The sequence below is a fragment of the Cebus imitator genome, unplaced genomic scaffold (assembly GCF_001604975.1).
Source record: "Cebus imitator isolate Cc_AM_T3 unplaced genomic scaffold, Cebus_imitator-1.0 Scaffold341, whole genome shotgun sequence".
Taxonomy (NCBI): Eukaryota; Metazoa; Chordata; class Mammalia; order Primates; family Cebidae; genus Cebus; species Cebus imitator.
The window spans coordinates 691,669-715,307 of record NW_016107656.1 but is presented as its reverse complement, the minus strand read 5'-3'; positions in this window follow the sequence as shown (position 1 = coordinate 715,307).

The window sequence follows — 23,639 nt, the reverse complement described above, 5'->3', positions numbered from 1 at the left end:
CAGGGGAGCAGAAACCATGTGGGAGGGACTTTGTTGCCCATGTTAATGTCCATCACAGAACATTCATCATAGAAGACTCACTAAACGACCAAGGAGATGGAATAATTTGACCCATTGACAACAGCCAGCTTCTGTCGTCAGTTATGCCAAGTGTTGGCACAATTTGCTTATGGACAGAGGCTATGGGGCAGACATGGAGGCTATATACGGGCCCAAGAGTGCTGCTATTGCTGCAATCAACTTTGCAGGAAAAAAGCCAATACTGAGCCCCCAATTTGGCACCATCCCTCAAAGAGATCAGCCACTTGGTGACAAGTTGACATCACTGGACCATTTCTACCCAGGAATGAGCAGTCATTCATATTGACTGAGTGCAAATATGTGTTTCAAGTACCAGTTTGCTTTCCTGCCTGCCAAGCCTCAGCCATCACCACAATCACAGGCCTCAACGAATGTTGGGCTAATTGATATGGGATCTTGCTTAACATCATCTTGGACAAGGGTCTTACTATGCAGCAAAGCAAGTACAGCAGTGGGCACATAACCACGGATCCCTTGGTTCTGCCACACACAGTACCACCTAGAAAACTTGTGCCTGATAAAAATTAAACAGCTTTTTGAAGGTGCAGCTGAGGCACTAGCTTAGAAGTGACACTCTGCAAGTATGGAGCACTCTTCTCCAGAATGTTGAACACATCCTAAATCAATAAACATGACTGAGCCATGTCCCCTGATGTAATCTATAACACAGGTCCAGGAACCAAGAGGTGGAAGTAGGAGCAGCCCTGTTCATCACAACTCCAGCGTGGGGACTTGAAACTGCCCATCCCTGCAATACTTGGCTCTGTGGTCTAAAGATCCTGATTCCCAGAGGGCAATGCTTCCACCAGGTAACAAAGTAAGAATCAGTTAACCGTAAACTGTAGCTGCCACCCAGTTACTTCAACAGCCTCATGCTAAGAGACCAGCAGACAAGGAAAAGGTCATCATCCTTGATGCTGTAAATCGTCTGGGTAAAGTGACCCAGGTTATCAGAGGTGGGACTGAAATGATACAATACGGCAGGAAGGAATATTTTGGGCACCTGAGTGATACAATGAAGCATCCCTTTATACTTTCTAGCTTCATTTCAGTGATAAATGGGCAAATGCCCCAGCCACAGCCTAAGCAGGGAATTGTGGCCAGGGGCTCAGACCTTTCAGGAATGAAGTCTGCTCACACCAGACAACCCACCTCAACCAAAGGTGAAGGGAATAAAAAATGGGTCATAGGAGAGACAATGTGTATAAATTGAAACCTCAGGACCAAGTGCAATAGCAGGGGCTTAATTTTATCCTAATAACCTACCTTTGGCAGATTTATCCAGGAACCCTGGAGGAGCTTATCACAGTTGCGATAAACTTACTATATGAAGCAAGTGGCCCCAAATAGTGGGAGGTGTGGACTCCAGTGGCTACTGTGGTGCGCTGCTCAGATCCCCCTGGACGAGGCATTTGCTTCTGGCTGTCAGGAGCACTGGCTGCTGATAGGTCACCGTTGAACCTCCACAGGAAAAGTTCTCAGCAGACGGAAGCTGCTTTGCCCAAGGTTCTGTCTCCTGCTTCAGACACAGGAGCAACCCACATGCAATGACTGGTAGATGATGCAGAGTATAAGGCCCACTCTCCTTGCCTCAATTTGAGCTAAATCTGAAGGGACAGCCCGGCTCCAGAAACCAGGGGATCAGCTGAGACCTCTGTTGTAGTTGTATTGCAGCTTCACTTCTGCCTTTCCCAGCCCTGCTTCATTTACTTCCTCACAGACGCTGTTTCCAAGAGTGCTTCCTCATGATCCTCCCACATGTAAATCTCCATCTGCTGTGGTTTAAATGTATCCCCCAAAGTGCATGTGTTGGAAACTTAATCCCCAATGCAACAGTGCTGAGAGGTGGGACTTTTAAGAGGTGATTAAGTCATAAGAGCTCTGCCCTCATGAATGGATTAATGCTGCTATCGTGGGAATAGGTTCATTATTGTGAGAGTGGGTTTATTAGAAAAGTGAATTTGGCCCTCTCTTGCTTGCTTTCTCCCATGCGTTCACATTCTCTTGACCTTCTGCTCCTGCCACGGGATGACACAGCAAGAAGGCCCTCACCAGATGCCTGCCCCTCAATCCTGGATGTTCCACCTTCAGAACGACAAGAAATAAATTTCTGTTCTTTACAAAATACCCAGCCTCCGGGTGTCCTTTTATAGCAGCCCAAAACAGATTAAGACACCATCCCTGTGCCTTTTTACAGAAAACTGTGCCTAAGATACCATAGCATTTCAATTTTGGAAGAAGATGGGAAAAGAGAAGCAACAGCTTCTGCTTGTTTTTGTTTCCTCACCCTGCCCCTTCACTCTTTTCTCCTACAAAAATTGCATCATCTTCTCCTCATCTATATATTTTGCTATTCCAAAATAAAAGCAAAATCCAAAGCCACTCCAGAGTCTTGTCTTAATTCTAGTACATTAGTTATCTAGGCAGCAATGAGCAGGGCTGACGTCCCTCAAAGTGTGTCTCAGCTGTCTCATTCCAGGCTCACACTTTTCTATGCACAAAGAGCTTCTTGGGAAAATGTGAATAAGAAGGAACTTTGTTCTTGCCATTTCAACTTTGGACCATGTAGCAAACATTTTTTATCCCACTACCAGGTTAAAATCACACCAATCGAGACAATGTACGGTTTATTACGACTCTGTTCCCACCGGGATAACAGAAACAGCTAATGTTATTGTTTTAAACATACTGAAGCCAGGTTTCTTGGGTTATTTTTTGTTAGTACAAGCCAATAAGACCAAATAGCTCATTTTTTTTATCCTCCAGAACAATTGGGAGGTGTTTGGGTTTTTTGTTTTTGCTTTTTAAAATCTCAACTGTCTCATTTGGTGGGAACAAATTCACATGTCAGCATGTGGTCTGACCAATATGACCTATCTACAGGGAAGACAAAATAACATTTTCAAATTAAGGTACATTCAGTAGTTATACATTCTTGTTTTTTAAAAAAAACATATACTGACCAGCACCTAGCCATATAACAGAGAGCATGTGCCTGAGATTGCCACAGTGGAAAGATTGATCAACATCAGTCCCACTATTTGTGTCAGGATAACTTGCTCACATTTTGGTTAGCTTGAGTAAAAGGGAACTTATTGCAAGATGAGAGGAGTATTTCATGAAATGTGAAGAGTATACACAGGAAATCAAATGTTTTGGTAACTAAACACTTGCTTGCTCTATTTTTCTCTCCCTTCCCACCCCAATGGTCTCTCTGCTTCCTCCTGTGCCTTTTCTACCTCCTCTGGCTACCTTTGCAGATTGCCTCTGGCTCTCTCTGCTTCCTCACCAGTCCTCATGGCCCAAAAATGCTGCTGCAGCTCAGTCTTCTAGAAGAAATCACCTTTATGGAATAACAGTTTCTCAGCCACTTAAGTCAAACTTTTGTGGTTTCTATCTGAGTCCTTTAGGTAAAGTCAGATACCCCTGATCTACCTGTTATAAAAATAAAATGCCCAGCCCCATTGTTCAGCAAAGTCTATGCAGACACCTGTCTAAGGATGGAGACTGACCTTTTCAGGCACCCCAAACATATTTGCAACATTTCTTGGGTATACATTTGAATCCCTTAGCAAATTCCACCATATTCCTTCTGGCAGGCAGTGAAGTGAGAGACAAATTATCCATGTCAGAGAACCTGCATATCATGTTTGGTTTTATATGGAGGCACCCAATAGAGATGGGACTAATGATCCTGAGGTTCAAGGGATAATGCTTATCTTTAAAAGAAAAGTAAATTGGGGAGAATAGTTATTACAGTAGTTTTCAATATTTATTTATGTAGAAGCATAATTTATTTTTAACAAGAAACTTATTAGCTAAAACATGCACATAATCCTTTTGACTTAGGAATTTCACTCCTTAGAATGCATACTAAGGAAACAATCATAACAGTACAGGCATGGTTTCGCTGTGTCCCCACCCAAATCTCAAATCGTGGCTCCTATAATTTCCACGTGTCATGGTAGGGACCCAGTGGGAGGCAATTGAATCATGAGGGCAGGACTTTCTTGTGCTGTTCTCGTGATAGTAAATAAGTCTCACGAGATCTGATGGTTCTATATAGGGGAGTTTTCCTGCACGGGCTCTCTTGTCTTCTGCCATGCATGTGAGATGTCCCTTTGCACTTCATTTGTCTTCTGCCATGATTGTGAGGCCTCCCCAGCCTTGTGGAACTGTGAGTCCGTTAAACCTCTTTCTTTTATAAAATACCCAGTCTCTGGTATGTCTTTATTAGCAGTGTGAAAACAGACGAATACAAGTACACAAAACGTTATAAAGAGGTACTCATTATAGATACGTATTAATATAAGTGAAAAGAAGCGGCGTATCTATTAATAGGAATCCCAATGACAAATTTATGTTCTATACATGTGGTTGGCTATTATGCAGCCTTTAAAAATTATCTTTTTGAAGACTATTTACTAACATAGAAAAATGTTTATAATATGCTAAGGGAAAAAGACAAAATCATACGCATCCTCCTAATTGTATTTTAAATTATTTGCCTATAATGCATTTAAGAAGAAGGCAATATATCAAAATGTTAACAGTGATTATTTCTGAATGGTGGGGAATGGGTAATTTTTAGTTTATTTTTGATTAGTGGCTTATTTTCCAAATTATCTAAGATGGATACATATTGCTCTTAACATTACTTTCACTTACAACACAACACAACACTTCACAACAGTGAGCTCAATAAAATGAACACTAAAGGAGAAAGGAGGGAAGAAAAGATTACTGAACTACCGTGAAACATGACCAGAGTTTACTTTTATTTTTCACCTCATCTTTTGTTCCTGTGGGAAGGGCCCACAGAAGCCAACAGTTGTGGTGGAACGCCCACCTGACAGTAGATGTTTTTTCTTCCTTGTCATGACCTGCACATGCCCCGACCTGGTGTTTGTGATCCAGCAGTCACTGGTGCATTTCTGCTTCCACTAATGCATGGGGTAGCTAATTGGGTTTGTCAAAAAGGTCACTTCCATCTTTGTTTTTTAATGAATTGTTTAGTTTATTATTACAGTGGAGTGTTGACATGCATGGCAGAGACTAAAAATATAGTTCCTTTTCAAAATAAAATATTCAGCATTTTGACTGGCTGCAGATTTATTTGGCAGTAACTTCTTGGTTAAACTTCCCTGAGGTTTGTTTATATGGCTATTTTGGTTCTTTATTTTAAGTATATCAGCATTTTTCCACAGCTTCAAGCTATTCTCATCTCAGCATGTAGGAAGTTAATAGGTAGCACAGAAGCTCGTTACTCCAATTCCAGTAAAAACATAATTGGCTCAAGAAGCCAAGGTACTAGCACCACCCTTTCTGCGAGAATGGCCACGAACTCAAACTCATCACAGCAATCGCGCCTACTCCAGGCAGCGCCTGTGAATATGCAATAAGGACCACTTGGAATTTTGTGTTTTAGTCTCAAAGCTTCATAAGATTTTTTAAAAATACGCATAATGGGAATGCAATTCCATTTAAGGCGATTGCCCACCTAGATATACACATATTCCAGTGGTACCACCATTCTTCAAAACGTCTGTGGAATTTCTGTTTTGGAATTGCTTTTAGATAATAGTTTATGGAGAAATGCATCAGAAAATTAGTCTTGTTCATTTCTAATCACATATGAATGAGATTAAAAAGTTAGATTACTCAACTTATTTACCAGGCTGGGCACCAGATGCCTTTTGCATTTTCTAAATAGCAGATTCTCTCGCAAAACCGAAGTTTGCCACCAATAAATCTTTCAAACCACATGCCTTGGTCTAGGATGGAAATTCCTAAATAAGAGAATTCCAAAAGGAATTAGATTAATGGCAGAATCATTGGCTGAACTGGGCAATTGGATCTATAAGACCAGGCACACTTAAAAAAATCCAACAAACCATTGAGGGAGTTCCAGGCTCTGTTACAGGGCCTTCAGCAGCTTCAACACTGAAGAAATGTATCAGATTTAGCCTTTGCTCTTGACAATATCAGTCTTAAGAGCACTGACTTGAAGAAGTGATCTAAAAGAGTATCTTAGAATTGTACTAATTTGAACTACCCCAGTCAGAAAGATATAGAAAAGCTAGAAAGATGGAAAATGTTTAAAGGCCTTTTCTTTGTCTCTCTCTCTCTCTCTCTCTTTCTCTCTCTCTCTTTTTCACATGCAGAGCATTGAAACAAAGCAGGAAAGTGCGTTTGCATTCAGCTAAATTTAATTTGCATGCCTAGATAACCTCTGGGAAACTGGGAGGCTACCTTAGCTGGAATGTGCAACTGTAGCTACCTATTTATCTCACGATGTTTGTTATGAAATAAAGGACTAAAACCTTAAAATGCAGTTCAATTTAAATGTCTTGATCATCATCAGTAGCAGCAGCAACAATTCTCTCACAGGTTCCATCTCTGAGGAAAAGGCAGGAAGGTCAGTTAAACGTAATTCAGTTTCCAACAACAAATATAATTTGGACATCAGGAATGGTGCCATGCAAACATGCCCGCTCTCGTCCAACTCCTTCAGTTGCAAGGGACTCCTCCAAGTCACCTCAAGCACTGGGGTCTTATTGTGGCTATAGTAGGAACACACACTCTCCCTGCCCCTAGTAGTATCAAACCAAACTAGACTCTGCTTGCCCAGCGCAGTAAGACCAGATATCCACACTGAGGTTTGCAACAGGAGAAAGGAAGCCGTTTATTCACAGGGTGCTAAGCAAGGACAATTGGCAGTGAATGCTTAAGACTCAAACCTCCAGATGGATTACAGGGAAGAGTTTTTTAAGGCAGGGACGCAGAGGTTGCAGGCAAAGTCATAAATCAATACGTGGATGCTATACATTGGCTTGACCAAAAAAGGCAGGACATCTCCAAGCAAGAGCCCATAGATCATAAGGGATTCAAAGATTTTCTGATTTGCAATTAGTTAAGAAAGCAAAGCGTCATCTAAACATGTGGGATTAGTAGAATGTTCTGGCCCAGCGGGGTGACCTCCTGCAGGCCCCTCAGGAAGAAATTTAGAACAAAGAGTTTAGTCTTTGGTTCCCCCTTATCTGGAGGAGATCCACTGGGGGGAATGGGGTCCAGGTTTCTGAAAAACAACTAAGGGACATAGGTTAAGATGTTGTCTTTAGTTTCCATAGAGGAACCAAACATTTCATGATTCTAACTTCCTTGGATACTGGTTAAGCAACTATAACCGTCTTGTCAAGCTGCTCATTTACTTCTCAGGGCTAGCTAGGTGCCTGCAATTTCCCTTGAAGGAACTCAAGATTTTCCTTTAATTACATTCTTATTGTGGGGTTTAGTGGCTGCAAGTCCCCAAGAGGGGTCCCTGTTCTGTCTCACTAGCTAAGAACAGTTCTGGAAACTCATCCCTCCCCTTCCACCTGGAGGGCCCTAAGCTTAGTAGAGTCTCAGGCCGGGAGAAATATTCTTGCTCTTGAGAGGGCAGTCCTTTGGCAGGCAAAATCTAGAAAGACAAGCAGCTTGATATTCCCATCTAGAAAATGACCAGCATCTTAACAAAACAGAATAGTCTTGCAGCGGGCATGTCAAAGTGCTGGTTACATCACAAAGCATCCTTTCATGTTGGGTGGAGCCCTTGGTCCCCACTGGGTATTCAAGGACTACCACTCAAAGTGCTTCTTTTATTTTTCAAACCACCCCTAAATTGGGGGGTGAGGGACAGTCCATTGATCCCTAGAAACAGGTACCCTTTTCTCTGTTTCATTTCCCAGGCCCCACTCTTGTCTCCTTTAGGTCCATATCAGTCTTTTCTCATAAATTCATCTAAGAAATAAAAGTACCTAACCTTATTGATCACGATCTTGATTTCGTCTATTTCTCCTCAGTCCTAACTTTGACCTTCTGAGATGCTGTGTGGCAAGCGTCTCTTACTGTCTTCTGCACTCGCCCCCATCCTCAAATCCCTTTGATGGGTAAGCAGTGCAATGTTGATACTGAATCTCAGACTAAGGAACATTACTCCTCTAGCCCAGAGTTTTCTCTCTTGGAAGTTTTGATCCAACTATTTCCAACTCTAAAAATTACTAACCAATTACACCCAATTGTCTAAAGGTTCGTTCCTAAAATCCCATTAATTCAAATTAATTCCTCCCTGCTGGTTTGAAAAAAGATGTTTTGCCTCTCATTTGAAATACAAGTTCCTTTCGACACAGAGGCCTGTGAATATGCTATTAGTATATAAATTTGCCTTCTAAGTTGCCATTATATAAATGAATAGTAGGAGAGACTGAAACTTAGGGATCCATTATAATTGGCACAATTTTGTTCATTAAATTAATTGGAAATAAGAAATGTACATTCAGTCTGGATGTGGTGGCTCATGGCTGTAATTCCAGCACTTTGGGAGGCCAGGGTCGGAGAATCACTTGAGCTTGGAAGTTCAAAACCAGCCTAGGCAACATAATGAGACCCTGTCTCCACGAAAAATTAAAATAGTAGCCAGGTGTGCACACCTGTAGTCCCAGCTACTTGTGAGGCCGAGGTGGGAGGGTTGTTTCAGCCCAGGAAGTTGAGGCTGCAGTGAGTTGTGATTGTGCCACTACACTCCAGCCTGGATGACAGGGCGAGAGACCCTGTCAAAAAAAAAAAAAAAAAAAAAGTGCATTTGGTAAAAAAATTATTGGAGTTAATGATTCAAGGTGGGTAAGAATTCAAATGATTTCCTTTCATATAGGAAAGTTTTATGGACAAAAAGAGAGGATTTAAATTGACCTGTGACACTGGCTTTTTCTGTGACCTTACTAATATCCCAAAGAGCTTTAAGAAAATATTTTTAAATAATGCAAACTTGTATGCCTTTGACATTCCAGTCAGCCAGGTGGCCAGGAGTTTAGGTAATGAATAATCAGAACGAAAATTGCTCTTAATTTGTTCAAATATAAAGATAATGATGTATTTTTTTTCTTTTTGAGCCAAAAAAAAGCCCCTTGCTGTATCTTGTCTTCTAACTTTGTATCACACACCTGTTTTGAATCTTTTCATTGGTGAATATTATATTTATTCTTTCAAAGTATCTTGTAACTGCATAATCAGAATACAGGTAGTCTTCATTCATTGGTTTATACCTTCATTCTTTAGACAATATATGGTACCTAATATGTACCAGGCATTCCATTTGGCTTTGAAAAATATAAGGATGAAGACACAGTCTACTCTACACAGTCTCAAGGGCTTAAAGTCTATTTGTGAAAATAGGTGAATAAATTACTAACAAGGATAGAATGTGGCTAAGATGTTAACGAAAATGTGGACTAAGTGTTTTGGGGGCATAGAGGAAGTAGTGAATAATATATTCCTGAAAAGTTGAGAATTAACCAAAATTAAATCTGCCACCTTGGGACTAGACTGGAATGGCAGCTGCAAGGTGAATGAACTGTTCTGACCCCTGCCTACTCTGGTACATTTACTGGTTTTCCTCTTCCCTGTAGACACCTTTACCTTGTTTGCTCAAGAATATTGTGCAACAGTGGACCTTCATGGTTTCCAAGTAGAAAAATGCTGTTTGACCACTGAGCAAATTCTTCTTGATTGCTTTGGATTAAGAATTGCTACTCTCGTGAATTTCAGCCAAAGTGACATTCAGGATGCAAGATGTTTCGTTTGAACAGACCATAAATCAAAGCTGGGAGTGGGGGCTGCCTAGACTCCCTGTTCTGAAGCCCTCCTGAGTCTGCAAATTCCATCACCTAATCCTTGCTTCCAGACCTCAGGAACATGGCTTCAACAGGTCTGTCTATTCCAAACCCATGCTTCCCATTGCTTTCATTCTAAGGCTTCTCTAGGCCTGTTTAAAAAATGCATTGCAAAATTTTCATGGAATATTATGCAATTCTTTCTAAGAGAAGGCCAGTAAAATTGTCGAATCTCATTGATTACCAAGCCATGTAGATGACTGGTCAGTTTGAATTGTCCACACTATGGTTTGAGTCTTCGTTTCTCCACCAAAATCCATGTTCAAACTTAATCCCCATTGTGGTGATATTAAGAGGTGTGACCTTTGGGAGGTGATTAAGTCATGTATGGCATTAGCACCTTACAAATGACTCAGGGGTGAAGGGAGAACTCTCTTCCCATTCTTTCTCTTCCACCATGTGAGGACACTACGTTACTCGCCTGGAGAGGATGCAGCAACAAGGCACCATCTTGAAAGCAGACAGCAGCCCTCACCAGACACCAATTCTACTGGCTTCTTGATCTTGGACTCTCAGGCTCCAGAACCATGAGAAATAAACTTCTGTTCTTTATCAACTACCCAGTCTGAGGTATTTTGTTGTAGCCACACAAAAAATGGACTGAGGCAGTCTATTAAATTAAAAATAAATGAAATTTATTGATAAATTCCTGATAGAGTTTATTCCTCCTGGTACAGATATACAAAACACTAAGCAATGACTGAGAAATGAAAATCACTGTTACCTCAGAGATGTTTCTCTTAGATGAGTGCACCTCTCAATCAGAGCTTAGGGCTCTACCGACATCTGCATTAACTCACTGCGGGAAGTTAGTTAAGCTATTTAACTTCTTCCTAGCTTAGATAATCCACTTATAGAAATAATTGAGAAAAACCATATGTTGAATTCTTGAAGAATCAGATGAAAGATGATACAAGAGTAGAGAAGACCCCATTTTTATTTCAATGAGATACAATATTATTTAGAAAATGATTAAAGTGATATATTAGGTTAAAGATTCCCAAATTTTTGACATCAGAAATTCTGTTTGGCTTTGTGAGATCTCTACATTTCTCTCCTTTCCAAGTATATACAAACACCTATATATATACACTATATAAAAGTATATATACAAAGGCACTATATGTAAATTGTATGTATAATTTTTATATAGTATGTTTCTGATAAAAGTGATACATGTTCATAGTAAGAAATTCAAATAGTACAGAAGGTTGAAAAGTGTATGGATTTTTACCACAACAAACAACGTTTCAATAAAAGTCCTTATCCATTGGATGCATTCCTGTACATAAAAATGATGGGTCAAAGAGCATGTGCATTTGAAATTCTAATAGATATTTGTCAAATTACTGCCAAAATTTTTGCACCACTTTATGCCTCCACCAACAGTGGCTGTTTCCAGCCACCCTCCCCATCACTGGATATTATCAAATTTTTAAATTGTATCAATTTTTGAGGTTAAAAAATTATATTTGATTGTGGTTTTATTTATCTATTTGTTTGTTTGTTTGTTGAGACAGAGTCTCACTCTGTCACCCAGACTGGAGTGCAGTGGTGCAATCTCAGCTCACTGCAGCCTCTGCCTCCCAGGTTCAAGCAATTCTCCTACCTTAGCCTCCCAAGTAGCTGGGACTATAGGGACATGCCACCATGCCTGGCTAATATTTTTGTATTTTTAATAGAGACGGGGTTTCATCATATTGGCCACAATGGTCTTGATCTCCTGACATCGTGATCTGCCCACCTTGGCCTCCCAAAGTGCTGGGATTACAGGCATAAGCCACCGCACCCAGCCAATTGTGGCTTTAATTTGTATATATTTATGAGAGAAATTGAACAAAGTTTTACTTGTATTAAAGTCAATTTAATGTTTGACTTTAATAAAGTTTCAGAGGAGAATTTTATAATACTTGTTTAAAGAATAGATAATACTGAGATAGTCTCATAAGGGTAATCTACAAGGTACAACTTTCAAACAAGCAAAAGAAGATTTGATATGGCCAGTGGAAAATAGGAAAGAAGAATAAACTAAAAGAAGCTAAGGTAAATGGAAAACATGAAATCAGATGGCAGAAACATTTATTATGCATTCTATGAAGATTATTATATATCATTATATCTCATGTTATACATGTTATTAATAAAATGTCAGAATTAAAGCAGATAAAAAGAAACTTTTAGCATTTATTATTATTAGTAGTAGTAATAGCTTATTCATAATTAATATTACTTATTACTTCCAAGAGAAATGTTTTTTAAAAATATAGAAAGGTTGAAGTGATGGAAAAAGGATACACTAGTCAAATATGGATCAAAGAAAGATGAGACAGCAGTTTTAATATATACATGTAATATATTTAATATTAATACTGGAGAAAATAGAATTAAAAGTAAAAGAAATCATAGCTATACTGCTTACGAAATGGTGTTGGCTCATTACATGAAGAATAATACATTTAGAGGCCTACTTCACACCATTAAAGGAAAAAAGGGCTGAGCACAGTGGCTCATCCTTATGATCCCAGCATTTTGGGAGGCTGAGGCAGGAGAATCATTTATGGCCAGGAGTTTGAGACCAGCCTGAGCAACATAGTAAGACCTTAATCTCTAAAAAAATTTTTAAATTATTTGGGCATGGTGGCATGTGTCTTGTAGTCCCAGCTATTCAGGAGGCTGAGATGGGAGGATCGCTTGAGCCCAGAGTTGAGGCTGCAGCGAACCATGATCACACCACTACACTCCAGCCTGAGTGACACAGCAAGACCTTGCCTCAAGCCAAAAAANAAAAAAAAAAAAAGTAAAAATATAAAATTAATAGAAGAAAATGTTGGAGAATTTTTCCAAAAATCCCCCCAAAACATAAACCAGAAAAGTAAAAACTGACAAATTCAATGAAATCAAAATTAAAGATTTTGGGTCAGTGAATAAAGCTTAATATTTACTAAGCAAAGTTGTTAATGTGTGTTCATTAACCTAATCTTCCTAACACCCCTAAGAAGTCGAAGCTGTCATTACCATATTTTAGCAGCGAGGAGTCAGGCACAAGTTGGTTAAATAGCTTGTCCAAGGTCACATCCATAATTTAGGAGCTGAAGACAGAGCCTTCGGGTTTAACCACTACCCTACACTGCCACGGGAAGACAACAGAGACAAATTAACCATGTGAGTGACAGACTTGGGGGAAACATTTTAAATATGTATAACTTACACAAAAGAATATACAAGAAACCCTTGCAAACTGATAAGGGAGGAGAAAGGAAAGCCTGTCAAACATAGCCAGAAGATACAAACAAGCAATTCATCAGAAGAGAAAACCCAAATAGCTAACTAGTACATGAGCAGATGCTGAGTGTAGCTGGTAATGAACACATGCAAAGTTTTAAAAATACAGGTTTTACTGGCCTCACCCCAGAACCTCCCAATCCTTGCCTGCTGAATGAAGTGGTAAACAAGTGAGTACACATACTTTGAATAAGAGGAACACACATCGGCCGCACATGCTGGCCCCTCTGTCTACCTGTGCCTCTTCCAGTCCCAGGCAAGGGGCACTGCTAAATCTCAGGCCCCCTTTGGACTTGAGTGTCTCTCATCGTAACATCTCCAGCTGGATGTAATTTCATTTTCTTCAACCTCTCAAAGTTACGGCTTGTACCGCACTAGGGGCACTCAGCATATGCTGCTTCCCACTGTGGTTCTTTGTGTGTGTGTCCTACAGTTTGCCCCCCAAGGACAGAAACTAAGCCTCAGTCATCTAGAATTCTCTGGAGTCTTTGCATAATGTTTTGTACATAACAGGAGCCCAATAAATACTTATTGAATTGAATTTCATGGAAGTGTGGTATGTTAAGCTCCCAGCAAGTAGTCAGGAAGCCAGGGGAGATTTGAAAATGAAGAAAAATTAGGGGGAGAAAATTGGACAAAGTTGGACTAGATCAGCACTTTCTGAAGTGTTCTCTATAGAACACAAATACTATAAAATCCTACCTGAAGGAAGGGTCTTGGGTCAAATAATTTTGTGGAGCACCACATGATCTACTCCCACCCACCCAATCCTTTTGGGGATCATCAGCAGTGATGTGCTGAAGCTGGCTTGTTTCAGCTTGCAAAAAATTGTTAAATGTCTAGGAACTTTGTGAGCCAATCGTTAAACATGGTCATTATTAAAACTGAAACTGCAGAAACTTCCAATTAAATAAATTCTATTAAAAAGGCAATGATGACCGAGAACAATACTTCCTAATTAATTGACTACATTTTACTGTTAGGTGTGCTCTTGTTTACATCTATTGCATCTGTCTTGTGGAAGTGTTGTGTAACGTGTGCTGCTATGTATCTCTCCCCAGCTTCACAATCATTGATACGTTGGTAGCTGGGAATCTGCTGTAGTGGGAATATTTATACCATAGAAATCAGCGGCTGCTGCAAACGCAAGGCTTTTACTCCAGAGAACTGGTTGTTAAGCATTAGCAGCATATTCCGAGTCCCAAACATGTCAGTCTGTTAGGTGGAGTGCAATGGCTCATGACTGTAATCCCAGCACTTTGGGAGGCCGAGGCAGGTGGATGATCACCTGAGGTCAGGAGTTCAAGACCAGCCTGGCCAACATGGTGAAAACCTATCACTACTAAAAATACAAAAATTAGCCAGGCATGGTGGTGGGTGCCTATAATCCTGGTTACTCGGGGGGGCTGAGGCAAGAGAATCACTTGAACCAAGGGGGGAAGAAGTTGCAGTGAGCTGAGGTCGCACCACTTCACTCCAGCCTGGGCAACAGAGCAAAACTCCGTCTCAAAAAAAAAAAAAAAAGAAAAGAAAGAAAGAAACTCCTGATAGCCCTATAGTAAACGCATGTGTTTAACTGTATAAGCAACCATTCTGAACTTTATCTGATCATGAAATTCTTTTAATGCGTAACATCTACCAACACCTTAAGACATATACTTTGGGAAAAACTGGGCTAGCTAATTGCTAAGGCCCTTTCTAGTTCTTGCAATACATGTAAATAACAAGCTTTCACATACAAACTTATCATCCTCATTTCTTAGATTCTCACTGTATTAAGAAGGTGGAGATGAGTTAATCAACCTCTTTAAAAACAAAGTCAAAATAAATTTAAAGGATTTTTACTTCCTAGGAACTATTACTTGATTGATCTATGTCCCTCAGTTCCAAGCAATTTGATTAAGGGCAGAATATTATATAGAAAGATTTTATTTACATTCGATCACTGAGCAAGGAAATCAATGTCTCTAAATGTCATTTCTTCATCTGTAAAATGGAATAATTATAGGATTTTTGAGAAAGCAGCCCAAGACTTGCATGAAGAATTACTTGGCTAGCTGTCCAGGTTTTACATATAAAAGGAAATACGATTCAGGTATTTCTCTCTGAAAGCAGTGTGATAAATACGGTTCATAAACAATCTTTAGCTTAGTTTGCCAAATCTCAGAAGCCTTCTCCCAAATGCCTGTAGCACAGTGGATAAGGCCTTGGCTCAAACTCCAAAGTAACCTAACCATGCTCCACTGTGACAGCTCAAATGTGATTGCTAAGATGTCTCCTGGCGTTATGGCTCAGCTCACAGGAAACTGCAGTTACGTTTTCACAAGATACAATCAAAGCCAGTCATATCCAGACTGATAGTAAATGGGAATGAGGCCGGGTGGTCCCAGTGCAGATGGAATCTGTGGTAGGGTGTTTTTAAGAAGTGGCCCTTGTAATTACAAGGCATTATGGTTCAGAGCCCGCATGCAATTTGACTTGAGCCCAAGAGGTGATGTTTATCTCTCAGGTCAAATTAATATGGCACAGATCCACTTTGGAATATTACTTTCATAAACATAGACATTTTCATTTTTTCTAAGGGTCTAGAAATGTTAACTTGCCTCTGAAGAGGTCACTTTTCGAAGGTGAGGATGAGGAGAGGGGAAGAAAGGAAGGAGGAAAACCCAGTTAGCTTGCTTTCTCTTTGATCCCTACGCACGTAAAAGAATGGCAGAATGCCCACACATGCTTCCTGCTTTTGCTGGCCGACACCCAGGGTTCTGGGGTCTTCAGCGAGGCCTGAGGGCCGCGCAGCTCCTCTGCTGCTGCTGTCTGCAGTGGTGATCTGTGTTTAACAACCAGGGCAGCAAAGGCTCCCACGGACCAGGATGGGCACCAACCAGAGCTCTGCAAACAGCATCCTGGAGGCCTGGCTTGGGCCAAGTGTCCCTGCAGAGGAAACTGGGTGCTTGGAGTGACAGGGGCCACCAGAAAAGGCCGAGGACAACATCAAATTACCAACCCATGTGGACCTATTTCCATAATTTAGCAACCGACATGAGCATACCAGAGCATACTGGCTGAATGTCAGCCTTGCCTGCCTTCACCCCACCTGAGAAGCAGTATTTTTCAGGCCGAGCACGGTGGCTCACGCCTGTAGTCCTAGCACTATGGGAGGCCGAGGTGGGCGGATCACGAGTTCAAGAGATTGAGACCATCCTGGCCAACATGGTGGAACTCCATCTCTACTAAAAATACAAAAAAATTAGTTGGGCATGGTGGCACGCACCTGTAATCCCAGCTATTCGGGAATCGGAGGCAGGAGAATCTCTTGAACCTGGGAGGCAGAGGGTGAGGTGAGCCAAGATCACACCTCTAAAATTGGTAGAGCCAAAGTATCTACATGGATCTGTCTAGCTATTTCTACTGTACTAGACAGAGTAGTGGTTGGGCATAGGCTCTGAAGCCACATTGCCTGGATTTCAAGCCTATGTCTGCCACTAAGCTAGCCATGTGAGCTTAGGCAAATTACTCAGCATCTCTAGGCCTCAGTCTTTATATATATATATGTATATTAAAGACATCTCTATATAAATATATATTAGAGTCATTGTCTGGCTAAGTAAGTCATGAAACAAAATAAAAGTAAAAACTGAGTTACCAGGTCACAAAAGAGGCCAATATTGTCTTGAAATTATGCATTTAAGGCTACAGTGAAAGCTGAAGAATGAATTTTTTGAGACAGAGTCTTGCTCTGTCGTTCAGGCTGGAGTGCAGTAGCATGATCTCGGCTCACTGAAGCCTCCACCTCCCAGGTTCAAGCGATTCTCCTGCCTCAGCCTCCTGAGTAGCTGGGATTATAGGCACACACCACCACACCCGGATAATTTTTGTATTTTTAGTAGAGACAGGGTTTCACTATGTTGATCAAGCTGGTCTCGAACTCCTGACCTCATGATCCACCTGCCTGGGCCTCCCAAAATGCCTCCCGGCCCCCTTCCTATATTTAAAATGGAAATAACAGTGTTTTCCTCAGAGTCTTGTTGGAGGATTAAATATACTATGAAGTCCTTGAAACAGTCCTGCCATATAGTAATCACTCAATGAATGTTAGACTTTTCTTGTCCTTGCCGCTCTCAAGATGGCCACCCAAGCCCAGCCCATTTATGGCCCGGATCTCTCCAGGTCAATGGATCTCCCATCTCCTCGTTAGTTTCACCTGCTTTCTGCTCCCAAGCCAAACATTGGACATCTAAGAAAACTGATTCTTCAGCTTTCACTGCAGCCTTACATATATATTTTCAAGACAACATTGTACTCTTTTGCGACCTCGTAACTCAATTTTCACTGCTATTTTCTTTAATGACTTAGTTATCAGCCAGACAACATCTCTAACACTAAGAAGGAGGGAACAATCAGAGGGATGGCCTGGGAGTACGGGGCCATGACTGGGGAAGGGCACTGCCTCATGAGAGTTTTTGGAACTGAATGTTTTGACAGGCTTTATTACTGTTTAGGTATGGTGAGGCCAGCAGATCAAGAGACAGTCACCATTGAAAAGATAGTTTGCTACTCACATTTCCCAAGAGGAGGGAGCACCACACCATGAGGGCCACACGGGGATGAACCAGGGCCCATCAGGAGGCAGAGGGAGGGAAGAAACTACAGGCAAGAACTTTGACTATGGTTTCTGTGTGAAGGAACAAACAAGACAGGTTAAGCTGGTTAGGACCGGATGGCTTGAATTATTTCGGCAGCTCTGGGGAAGAGGGTCTGTCCCTGGTTGTCTAGTACCTGGGCCTGGGGGCATTAGGGCAGATGGGTAGTGACTCTGAGCATGAGAGCCCAGCAAAGAAGGTGGTTGGGGGTGTGGACTCTAGTATTTGGTTGGCTTGTATTTGAAAATTGTGCCCTTGGGCGAGTTGTTTACTATCTCTAGGAACTGGCTAGCCCTGAAAGGGGCAGTCCCTCCAGGGCACACAAGGCTCTGGATTCAAAGCATTAGAATACAGAAAATAAAAGCCACGGTTCATCCACTGAAGCGCAGGGCGCCAGGGTCCTATGGGAGAGTAAGGGGGCCTCCAGAAAGGCATGTGCAAGTGAGTGATCCCATCTACACAGAAGCACCTGAGTAGGTCTCTCCGCCTGACTCCTGTCCTCCTCCCCTCCCTCTTCAGCCCCATCTCCAACGGGGGCCCTCCGTGAACTGGCACTATCAGCCCTCCCTTCTCCGTAGTCTGTCTCTTGCTGCGCCTGCTCACCTCTTCCCTTCTCCACAAACACCTGATTGTCGAATCTCCAGCCTCCTCTGGTTGGGCCCTGAAAACCTTGCTTTTCCATCCTTTCTTCCCCAGAACCCAGCAACTCTGTCACACTTAAACCCTTTCCACCAGCTTATACAAACAGGCCTTTTACAGAATACCCACTGGCAGCAAAGACATATACAAAGCCACAATGGGGCACATTCAGCAGTCAAATATGAACTTCTGGGTGTGGGCTTACATCTCAATGGGCTTTGTAAAACAGTGATCTGTGCCCTCCTAAAAGGCCAGGGCCAGGGCAGAGTTCTGAAGCTAACCAGGCTCAGTTTTTGGGAAAATTGCCTAAATGCTTTCTGAGTATAGCTGAATATCACTGAGTCATCTCAGTGCCACACCAGCATGGTCAGAAGTGCCGGGGGACACCGACAAGGCAGTCACAGCCGCCCTGAGGGGCCATTTGTATTCCTCCCTTCATGTGCTGACAAGCTGTGTGTGAACCACTTGCAAAGTCACCTGGCGGAAGAACAGTGACTTAGGGTATGGGTGACAAGCAGGTTCTGTAGATTGTGGGCCTGTAGGAGGTCTGTCTGCTAGAAGCCAGCCTACGCAGGTGGCCAAAATGCAGCCAAGCTCCCCTCCAATTGACACATCGCAAACTACCACAAAGCCCAGAGTCTAAAGCCACCAGCTTTCCCAAATGAAGGTGGTATTCCAAAGTTCTGTTTTACGACTGGGGAGGTTTCTGGAAAATTACTTCAGCAAGAAGCTTTAATTCTAGGAAGTTAAAGTGTACAGAAATGAGACAAACATGAGTGTAATGACATAATTGTTTTCTCATTGAGAAAACTTCCCATGTGAGGTATTTCAAACCACTTTGGATAAGGCAAAATTTCCTTCTATGATTTTTTTTTTTAAAAAAGACCTGATACAAAAAGACCTATCACAGAAATGGTATAAGAATTGGCCTTTAAAATTCTGATGTTTTTAATAGTTTTTATCTCAGTATAGATACACAATATTTTATTTGAAGTTTTATTTAAAAACATGCATTTAAACACATCTGCAGTAAAAAAGCCAATTGTCATCAGTCATTACAATTCAGACTTTTAGAATTGATTTTTTTTCTCCTGTTTCTCTCAGAGTATCTATAAAATAAGAAAACCAAAAGCCTGAGCTTTTCTGAACATTACCACATAATTTCTGCTTCTCCTGAACACATTCACTTCCCCTCTGTGCCCTCTGCCCACGCCATTTAGCCTGCCAGGAAAGACCCCTCCCCTGCCTGTGTCAAGCTCCGACCCACTCCCTTGGTCAAGCCCTGCGTCTCTGACCCTCACAGCCTGGAGTAATGGCTATCCCCTTCCAACGCAGAGCAATTACTGTTGATGGGATGGCTTTGGCAACTAGCCCAGGATCCCCATGAAATAGCTCTTCCATGGCTCTCTATTAAAATGTCACTCAAACACTTTACTACTGTTTGGTTTTCCCCTGAGTTACATCTTATCTCCCCAAATGCACTGCACTATTACTTTACTATTTTTTGTGTCCCTCAGAAAGCTCAGCAGAGTCACCCTAGAAGGTGATGTCATTACCGTGAGGTCTTTTTTTGCCCTTTCACCCTTTACCATTTTCTGAGTCCCCATGTGCTTGCATTAAATGCCAGATGCTTGACTTCTTTCTGGTAACCTGAAACTCTCAGTTCTGTTGGTTTTGGAACCTGGAAGGCGTGTCAACTGTGCTGCACACAACTTTCTTTGAAATGGGTGGATTAGAAGATTTGAGTCAACAAGTTCTTTCCTGTCAATGACTTCAGAATGTATAGACCTGTACGTTATGTCTTCAGCAGTTTTACCTCTCAAATAGGTGGGACTTATATTTCCATATCCAGCTGTCATCAAACTTCCTTGTGCAGCCGGGAAAACCAAAACCCTTCCACAGCTGTGATCCAGTGATGGCAAGTGGGATGCTATTGAGCTGCGGAGGCTGAATTACCCCTATCCATTTCATATCCAGAAACATTACAGGGTTCCGCTAACTGCACTCATTTGAAGTATACCAGGGAGACCCAACCTGTGAGATGGTGAGAAAGATTTTTATTTTATTGCCAGAGTTGAAACCAGACCTGAGTGGTACTTAAAATTTCAGTTATAGGAGGAGAGGGGTTTCTTTACATTTGACAAGGGCTCTTACAGCTCTCAGTTGGAATAGGTTCAGCAAAGGAGATCCATGAGCCCTGTGTTGGCGGCCTCTGCTCATTATGAAACAGGGTGTTCCTCAGCAGCTTAAGAACAAACAAGCTTAAATCCCCACGTTCCTGGGTTTCACGTGTGGGGGCAGGGCTGCAGCGGGTGTCCTGAGAGCAAACACTGCAAGCCTCTCTCCACAGCACGCAGCGCCATATACAATGGCAAGGGTTTCCTGTAAGGATGTTGAGAATTTCTCTAAGTTTCCCGTTCCCAATCTGGTGAGTCCTTCATCTCAGAAGAACCAAGGGCAGCCTCTTTATTTGGAGAAGCCTCAAGAAGTCTCAGGGGCCATGACAGATGGGGGCCTTGGGGTTAGAGCACCACTCCTGGACACAAATACACATTCAGTCCAACCCTGGGACCAGGAGAAATCGTGGAGCCAGCATCCCAGGCCTGACCCTCACAAGCCCTGGCCTGGAGCCTGCCTCAGACAGGGGTCCCAAGCCACTCCAAATCTCCCCACAGCCATGTGTCTTAGCCAGCCCAGCTGCTGTAACAAAATGCCAGACACTGAGTGGTTTTAACAACAGATATTTGGTTTGCATTGTCTGGAGGCTGGAAGGCTGAGATCGAAGTGCCAGCAGATTCAATTCTTCACGAGGGCTCTCCTCCTGGCTTGCAGATGGATGACCATCTCTCTGCCATGTCCCAGTATGGTCTAGAGAAAGAGAGAAAGGAAGAAAAAACAAGAATACATGCTTCCACCTAATTCTTCTTATAAGAGCACTAAGGGCCAGGCACGGTGGCTCACGCCTATAATCCCAGCGCTTTAGGAGGCAGAGGTGGAAGGATCACGAGGTCAGGAAATTGAGACCATCCTGGCTAACACGGTGAAACTCCATCTTTACTAAGAATATAAAAAATTGGCCGGGCGTGGTGGCACATGCCTGTAGTCCCAGCTACTTGGGAAGCTGAAGCAGGAGAATCACTTGAACCCGGGAGGTGGAGGTTGCAGTGAGCCGAAATGGCACCACTGCACTCCAGCCTGGGCAACAGATTGAGAGTCTGTCTCAAAAAAAAACAAAAAAATCACTAACCCTTCTTAGGGGCTTGCCCTCATGATCTCACACGACTTCATCTAAACCTAAAGACTCCACTTCCAAATGCCATCATATCGGGAGTTAGGGCTCCGACATATGAATTTTGGAGGAACACATTCAGTTCATAACAGCATGCAAACTAAGATACATGACAAGAATAGGTCAGTCGATGGTGGACCGTAGATCTGAAGTGTCTTGAGGCAGAATCGGGCCTGGAAAAGTTAAGTCCAGGACAAGCTGCAGTTGGGGCAGGGGAGGGGCGACAGGGAGCAGAACTGAAATTAATGAATCGAGATGGTAGCCGCTTTTGCTGTGAGGCAAGAAAAAAGCCACACTCCTAATCAGGCTAAAGATTGTTCAGGGAAGAGCATGAGAATGCATTTCCACAACTGTGACTGCTGAAGTCCCCGGGACCTTCTGAAATCAGGAATCTCCTTCCAGCTCCAGCACGCACAAGGACAGACCCTGCCGGGCTTCTGTCCTGGGATGGTAGTGACTTATTTTTTAGATGTGTATTCCTGTCATAGGTTTCCCTTTCTCTGAATTCGTCTAAGTCAAGGCTGACTGGTACAGCCACAGGGAACAGGTAACATCTCAAAGGCCCTCCCCAGCTGAGCAAGATGAGGGCAGATCCGTAGAGAAGGGGGCTGTTACAGGTTGAACTGTGCTCCGCAAAAAGGTATGTTGCATCTCAGCCCTTGGAACCTGTGAATGTGACCTTATTTGTAAATAGCGTCTTTGCAGATATTTTTAAGATGTAAATTAAGATGACATCACACTGATGTAAGGGGGGCCTCTCATGCAAAATGACTGGTGTCCTTACAAGAAGAGAAGAGACAGAAGCACAGAGACACGCAGGGAGAAAGTCGCGTGAAGCATGAGACAGACAGTGGAGTGATTGCTGGCAGCCCCAGAGCCAAAAGAAAGCCAGGGAGCAGTTTCTCCCCTAGACCCTTCAGAGACAGCATGGCCCTGTAGACACCTTGATTTTAGAATAAAGATGTGTTGTTTTAAGCCAACCAATTTTTGGTAATTTCTTACAACATTCCTAGGAAACTAGCACAGGGACTTAGGTGTTTGATTGATTTTTGAGACAGAGTCTTGCTCTGTTGCCAGGCTGGAGTATAGTGGCGTGATCTCGGCTCACTGCAACCTCTGCCTCCGGGGTTCAAGGGATTCCCCTGCCTCAGCCTCCCAAGTAGCTGAGCCTACAGGTGCACACCACCACATGGTGGTTTACACCTGTAATCCTAGCACTTTGGGAGGCTGAGGCGGGCAGATCACGAGGTCAGGAGATTGAGACCATCCTGACCAACATGGTAAAACCCCGTCTCTACTAAAATACAAAAAATTAGACTTAGGCGTTTTTAGAGAGTGAATTCAGAAGAATCTCAGAACTCTAGGATTTGGCCAAAAAGGATGGATGTGAACAAGAGCTATAGCTGGAGACTTTGCTTGTAGGAGCCTGGTGAAGATGTTCTCTGCCTGCCTGAGGCAGGGGATGCAGGAGGAAAAGAGAAGGTAGAGGTTCCAGTGCAATAACTCTCCATTTGAACTTGTTGCCCCTCCCTCTACCAGTGCTCACTGAAGTTCCAGGATGTCCAGTGAGTGAATACTGACTACAATCAAAGAAGGAGGAGGAAGGGAAAGAGGTGAGGCGGGGCAGGCAGAAGCCTTTGCTCCAAGTATATAAAGATTGCTTATGGTTCTTTTATTCAGCCAAGATTTAGTGAATGCCTGTAATGTGCTATGTCTTATACTCAGCACAGAGATTGCAAGGTTGAAAAGATGTAGTCCTTCCCCTTAAGCAGGTCACCACCTGGGTATGGTGATGGGTAAGTCTATTCAGCAAATGTGTTATAATAGAGAAAATGCAAGTGCAGTCCTTGCAGCTACAAGGGGCTACTCTTTGGTGCTGAAGTTTGCAGGGTAGGCTCTATGGAAGGAAAAAGTAAGCTGAGTCCTAAGGGAGCTGTGGAAGTCAGCCTGCCAGATTGCTCAGTTGGAGGGTAGGGCATTGAACCTACACATGGAAAGGAA